The sequence below is a fragment of the Dasypus novemcinctus genome, chromosome 19 (genome assembly GCF_030445035.2).
Source record: "Dasypus novemcinctus isolate mDasNov1 chromosome 19, mDasNov1.1.hap2, whole genome shotgun sequence".
Lineage (NCBI taxonomy): Eukaryota > Metazoa > Chordata > Mammalia > Cingulata > Dasypodidae > Dasypus > Dasypus novemcinctus.
In genome coordinates this window covers 84,238,772-84,246,364 of record NC_080691.1, presented here as the reverse complement: position 1 = coordinate 84,246,364, position 7,593 = coordinate 84,238,772, and positions in this window count along the sequence as shown.

The window sequence follows — 7,593 nt, the reverse complement described above, 5'->3', positions numbered from 1 at the left end:
CCAGGAATGGCGCTGCACATGCAGAGAGCTGATACAACAAGATGATGCAATAAAAGAACACAGATTCCCGTGCTGCTGACAACAACAGAAGCGGAGAAAGAAGAACACGCAGCAAATAGACACAGAGAACAGACCACCGGGATGGGAGGGGGGAGGGGAGAGAAATAAATAAATAAATCTTTAAAAAAAAAAAGTTTGCAAAAAAGTATCCACCTTTGCAGGAAATATTAAAGGAAGTCCTAGAACCTGAAAGAAAAAGACAGGACAGACAGGTTTGGAGGAGAGTATAGAAGAAAGAATAGCAGAAAGGACAAATGAAAGAGTAAAACAAACCAATCACATTTAAAGAGATGGAATCCGCCATCAAAAATCTCCCAGCAGTGAAAGTCCAGGACCAGAAAGATGGCTTCACAAATGAATTCTACCAAGCATTTAGAAAATAATTGATACCAGTCCTGTTTAAACTCTTCCTAAAAACTGAAGAGGAGGGAAAATTACCCAACACTTTTTATTAAATCAACATCACCCTAATACCAAAGCCAGGTAAAGATACTACAAGAAAAGAAAATTACAGACCAATCTATCTAATGAACAGATGCAAAAAATTCTCAACAAAATACTTTGCAAATTGAATCCAACAGCATATCAAAAGACTTATTTTATACATCATACCAAGTGGGATTTATTCCTGGTATGCAAGGCTGGTTCAACATAAGAAAATCAATAATAATAATAATTTTTTAAAAAACAGAAAATCACTCAACATAAATGCATCACATTAACAAATTGAAGGCAAAAAACCCACATGATGGTTTCAATTGATGCAGAAAAGGCATTCAACAAAACCCAGCATCCTTTTTTTTTTTTATAAAAAATGCTTCAAAAGATAGGAATAGAAGGAAAATTCCTCAATGCGATAAAAGGCATATATGAAAATCCCACAGTCAACATTGTGCTCAATGGGGAGAGATTGAAGGCTTTCCCTCTAAGATGGGAACAAGACAAGGATGCCCGCTGTCACCATTGCTATTCAATATTGCCCTAGAAATCCTAGCTAGGGCAATTAGACAAGAAAAAAAAATTAAAGGCATCCAAAGAGGAAAAGAGGAAGTAAAACTCTCACTGTTTGCAGATGACATGATCCTGTACTTAGAAAATCCTGAAGTATTCATGACAAAGCTGCCTAAGCCAATAAATGAATTCAGTAAAGTAGCAGGATACAAGACCAAGACACAAAAATCTGTAGTGTTCTTGTGCACTACTATTGAACAATCCGAGGAGGAAATCAGGGGGAAAATTCCACTTTCTTTTTTTTAAAGATTTATTTATTTATTTCTCTCCCCTCGCCCCCCTACCCTGGTTGTCTGTTCTCTGTGTCTATTTGCTGCGTCTTCTTTGTCCGCTTCTGTTGTTGTCAGTGGCACAGGAATCTGTGTTTCTTTTTGTTGCATCATCTTGTTGTGTCAGCTCTCCATGTGTGCGGCGCCGTTCCTGGGCAGGCTGCACTTTCTTTCGTGCTGGGCGGCTCTCCTTATGGGGCGCACCCCTTGTGTGTGGGGCTCCCCTACGCGGGGGACACCCCTGTGTGGCAGGGCACTCCTTGCGTGCATCAGCACCGCGCATGGGCCAGCTCCACACGGGTCAAGGAGGCCCGGGGTTTGAACCGCGGACCTCCCATGTGGTAGACGGACGCCCTAACCACTGGGCCAAGTCTGCCGCTGGGAAATTCCATTTTCAATAGCAGCAGAAAGACTCAAATACCTAGGAATTAATTTAATCAAAGAAGTACACAACTTATATGCAGAGAGTTATAAAATAATGCTAAACGAAATTGAAAAGGACCTAAACAAATGGAAAGGCATTTCGTGTTCATGGATTGGAAGAAAATCGTGAAATGTCAATCTTACCCAAACTGACTTAGAGATTCAATGCAATACTGTGGGGATTAGTGCCACAATCTAAACAAGGGCATGGTTAATTGATTTATAAAAGCTCATCTCTTCTTGCTTCAGAGTAAAAACAGCTCTATCCTTGCTTATCTCTGCACAAGCTATCTCTTTTTGCTTGAAGTTTGAAAACAGCTCCTTTTGCCTTTCTACTGCTAGATAGGATGAGAACCTAGGGACAAAGTTTCTTGTTCCAAGACTAAACACCCTTGAGAATTTTAACTTTAACCACTGCCCTTGGCCGAATCCAAAAATACCTGATAACCTTGTAGTAGGTGGTGGTTTCTTGGACCTTACACCCAAAGTACATACAACAAAAGGAAAAATAGATAAATGGGACTTCCTCAAATTCAACACTTTTTTACCTGCTAGGACTTTGTCAAAAGGGTGAAAATGCAGCCCACTCAGTGGGAGAAAATATTTGGAAATCACATATCCAATAAAGGCTTAATATCCAGGATACATAAAGAGTTGTTACAACTCAACAATAAAAAGACAAAGACCCAATTAAAAAATGGGCAAAAGACTTGGATAGACATTTGTCCAAAGAAATACAAATGGGAAAAAAAAACCAACACAAAACAAAAACAAACACATGAAGAAATGCTCAACATCATTCATGATTAGGGAAGTGCAAATCAAAACTGCAATGAGATATCATTTCACACCTGTCAGAATGGCCACTATTGAAAAGACAAAAGAACTACGAGTGTTGGAGAGGATGTGCAGAGATAAGAACAGTTCCTTACTTTTGGTGGGAATGCAAAATGCTACAGCCACTGTGGAGGACTGTTTGGCAGTTTCTAAAGAAGCTGAATATAGACTTGCCATGTGACCCTGCAATACCTCTACTGGGTAATACCAGAAGAACTGAGAGCGGTGACATGGACAGACATCTGCACACCCACGTTCATAGCAGTGTTATTCACTGTAAGGTTTGAGAGGCCTCCACCTACCACAAGATCTTGAAGATGCTTCCCTACATTATCTTCTGATAGTTTTATGATCCTGGCTTTTTTATTTAGGTCTTTGATCCATTTTGAGTTAATTCTTGTATAGGAGGTGAGATAGGGGTTCTCTTTCATTCTTTTGGTTATGGACATCCAGTTTTCCCAGCATCATTTGTTGAAGAGACCATTTTGTTCCAGTAAAGCAAACTTGGTAGGGTTGTCGAAAACCGGTTGAGTGTAGAGGTGGGGTCTATTTCTGGACTCTCAATTCTATTCCACTTATTGATGTGTCTATCTTTATGCCAGGACCATGCTGTGTTTTTTTTTAAGGTTTATTAATTAATTTATTTCTCTCCCCTTCCCCCCCACCCCACTTGTCTGTTCTCTGTGTCTATTTGCTGCATCTTTGTCTGCTTCTGTTGTTGTCAGCGGCATGGGAATCTGTGTTTTTTTTTGTTGCATCATCTTGTTGTGTCAGCTCTCCGTGTGTGCAGCGCCATCCCTGGGCAGGCTGCACTTTCTTTCGCACTGGGCGGCTCTCCTTACGGGGTGAACTCCTTGTGGGTGGGGCTCCCCTACACGGAGGACACCCCTGCGTGGCAGGGCACTCCTTGCATGCATCAGCACTGTGCATGGGCCAGCTCCACACGGGTCAAGGAGGCCCAGGGTTTGAACCGCGGACCTCCCATGTGGTAGACGGACACCCTAACCGCTGGGCCAGGTCCACTTCCCGACCATGCTGTTTTGACCACTGCAACTTTGTAATGTTTCAAGGTCAGGGAGTGAAATTCCTTTCATATCACTCTTCTTTTTTAGGATGTTTTTGGCTATGCAGTTCCCCTTTCCTTTCCAAATAAATTTGGCAATTGCCTTTTCTATTTCTGCAGAGTAGGCTGTTGGAATTTTGACTGGTATTACATTGAGTCTATAAATCAGTTTGGGTAAGACTGACATCTTCATGATATTTAGTCTTCCAATCTGTGTTCATGGATGTCTTTCCATTTGTTTAGGTCTCCTTTGATTTCTTTTAGCAATGTTTTGTAATTTTCTGGGTACAGGTCCTTTGCATCTTTGGTAATTTAACCAAAATTGACTTTCTCTTACAATTTCTTCGACCCAGTGATTATTTAGGAGTGTGTTGTTTAGCCTCCACACATTTGTGAATTTTCCCTTTCCCTGCCTATTATTCATTTCCAGCTTCATTCCATTATGATTTGAGAAGATGAATTGTGAAATTTCAATTGTTTTATTTGTATCGAGACCTGCTTTCTGACCTAACGTGTTCTATCCTGGAAAAAGATCCATGAACCCTTAGGAAGAATGCAGAATCCACTGATTTGGGATGGAATGTTCCGTATATGTCTATTGGGATTAGCTTATCATATTGTTCAAGGTCTCTGGGTTTTTTTGCTGATCGTCTGTCTAGTTGTTCTATTGATATGAGTGGTATGTTGAAGTCTCCAACTATCATTGTAGGGCTGTCTAATTCTCCCTTCAGTTTTGCCAGTTTGCCTCATGTATTTTGGGGCACCCTGGATAGGTGCGTAGATATTCATGACTATTACTCCTTCATGGTGGATTGTTCCTTTTATTAATATATAACGGTCTTCTCCATCTCTTATAACTTTTTGGTATTTAGTCTTTTTGTCTGGTATTAGTATAGTTAACCCTGCCCATTTTTTATTAGTTTGCATGGAATATCCTTTTCCAACCTTTCACTTTCAGCCTATTTATATCCCTGGTCTCTAGTGGACAGTATATGGATGGTTCATGGTTTGTGATTTTTAAAATTCATTGTCAGCCTATATCTTTTTTATTTTTTTAGGAGGTACTGGGGAATGAACCCAGGACCTCATACATGGGAAGCAGGCACTCAACCGACTGAGCCACATCCAGTCCTACTGCCTATATGTTTTGAATGGGGAGTTAATCCATTTACAGTCAATATTACTGTAAATGCATGATTTACTTTCACCATTTTATTCTTTGGTTTTCATATGCCATATTCTTCTGTCATTTTAACCTTTTTGATATCCTTTCTGATAGTCTTCCCTTCTACACTCTCCTCCAATCCTCTCTCTCCTGTCTTTTCCTTCCAGACTGTAGGGCTCCCTTCAATGCTTCCTGCAGAGCCAGATTCCTTTTTATGAGTTCTCTTAAGTTTCTGTTTGTGAATGTTTTAAACTTGCCTTCATATATGAAGAACAATTTGGTTGGCAAATTTTCTCTTTCAGTATCCTATTTATATCATACCATTGTCTTCTCGCCTCCATGGTTGTTGACAAGAGATCCGCACTAAGTTTTACTGGGTGTCCCTTGTGTGTGATGGTTTGCTTTTCCCTTGCTTTCAGAATTTACCTGATATTTTGAATACTATGTGTCTTCTAATAGGTCTATTTGGATTTATTCTGATTGGAGTATGCTGTGCTTCTTGGACTGTAAATTCATTTCTTTCATGAGAGTTGGAAAATTTTCAGTCACTATTTCCTCCAATACTTTCATTGTTCCTTTTCCCTTCTCTTCTTCTGGAAATCACATGACATGTATGTTGTTGTCATTTGTATTATCATTCAACTCCCCGACCCCTGCTCAAATTTTCCCATTCTTTTCTTTCTGTTCATCTCTTTTCAACTGTTCTGTCTTCTACATCACTTATTCTTGTTTTTGAATCTGCTGTTGTATGCATCTAGTGCATTCATTTCACCATTTATCTTTCATTCGCATAAGCTGTTATTTTTCTATTCTTCTTTGTGCTCGCCCAGCGTATTCTTGATGTCCTTTATCTCTTTAGCCATATTGTCTTTCAACTCATTGATTTGATTTAGGAGATTTGTATGAACCTCACTGATGAGTTGTCTCAAATCCTGTGTGTCATCCAGGGCTTTGATACATTCCTTTGGCTGAGCCATATCTTCCTTTTTCTTCTTCTGGCTTGTAATTTTTTGCTGACATCTAGGCCCGATTACAATGGTGAGTTTACTCTGATGCGCACTTTCCCACTCTTGCGTAGGGATTTAGTGTTGGGAGGCTACAGGTTACTGCTGTTCTTTTATTCTTGGTTCCACCTGTTCTCACTCTTTGGAACTGGCTCTGGTTAGTTGCTCATACCTGGGCCAAGGGCCCAGTAATGGGTAGCAGACCAGCTTCCAAAGGCCTTGGGGAGAGAGGTTGAGAAAGCACAAAAAAAGCCTCTTTTCCTTATTTACCTTCGTTTTCCCTGTATGTGCTTCCTTGGTCTGCCAGCAGATGGCTAGCTTCAGCGCACCTCTCAGCTAAAACCCTGGTGGGAAAGTGTTCACTGTAACCCCAAATGGAGCAAAATGACAGAGATTCCTGCCTCAGGGCAGGAGCCTCACAAATCAAACTTTCCCAGAAGCTGTTTACCTCTCTTGGCAGGTGACCCCTCCCTTTTCTCAGGTAGGAAACTCCACTCCCCTCTGCGTTCTCAACCACCACTCCTGGTCAGCAGGCAGGGAGATTTAGTCCTTGCCGGCTCCCAGGGTAGACAATGGAGTGGAAGGGCTCGTGGGACACAGACCAGATCTGCTGGCCAAAAGCTGAATCCGCCTTAGGCTGCGTCTCTCTCTCCCCTTTCCTGGGGAGGTGGACTCCTAAGGCCCCTTGTCCATAGCTGCCTGCCAGAGGCCAGAGGACTCAAAGCTGTCTGCCCTGAGGGTGCGGGAAGGGCACAGGCAGCTGCAGGTTTTACTCAGACTTTTCCCATCCAGTCTGTTTCTTTGCCCCTCTCTTCTGGGTGGTGTCCTTTCCCCTGGTGTCCTAAGTCTTCGAACATCTTTCCAGGCAGTTTCCTCCTGTCCTTTAGCTGTTTTTCTGGGAGAGGAGTGAGTCCTGCTTTTCTCTAATCCTCCATCTTTCCAGAAGTTTCTTTTCAATTTAATTTTCTTTCTCCTCTCTGGGGTATAAGGTGAGGGGTGGGGAGCTGGGAATAGGAACCAGGACTGGAGGGGATCCCTAAGAGTTGACTGTCCTCCAAGTCCACCATCAGAATCCTGGACAGGGATGGGAGCACAGGATCTAACTGGGCCGCAGAAGCTTCCAGAGGTTTCCCAGCCCTGGCGCCCATGCCCCACCATACCGGGCAATGGCAGCACCGTGGCTTCTGGAAGCGCGAGGAGACCACCGCACTGCTGGCCCTGCTGCCCCAGGCCTGAGGCCGTGTCCCTGGGCTCTGAGCCTTCCGTCTGGACTCAGGGACCAGCTGTTCATGGGTCCTGGCACGGCTGGGAAAGCGTGGCCGTCCCACCATGCGGGGCCTTTTGGTGAGGGGAGGAAAGCGAGCAGAAACCTCGTTTGCGGCCCAATCTCGCTCCGCTGCAGCTGCGAGGGTGCCAGCCCCACCTCTCCACCTGCTCTTCTGGGCTGTGGCCCTTCCTGCCTTCTTGGGGGTCTGGAGAGGACAGCTTCTGGGGGGTGCAGGTCCCTTGTGGCTCTACTTCCAAGTCCCTCGGTATCCAGACAAGCAGGGGACAGAGCACCAGGACTGAGCACCAAGCCCTGCTGGGCTAGGGGTGGCTAAAACCGGGGTGGCGGGGCATCCGGCCCCCAGCCAGCACTCCGTCCAGCCCCGGGCTGCAGAGGAACAGTGGGCCTGGCGGAAGCCTCATCCCCTCTTCCTGACCTGGGCGTTTCGGGTGCCTGCAACCTGAGCCCCGTCTGCCCAGGCCCCCTCCCCACGC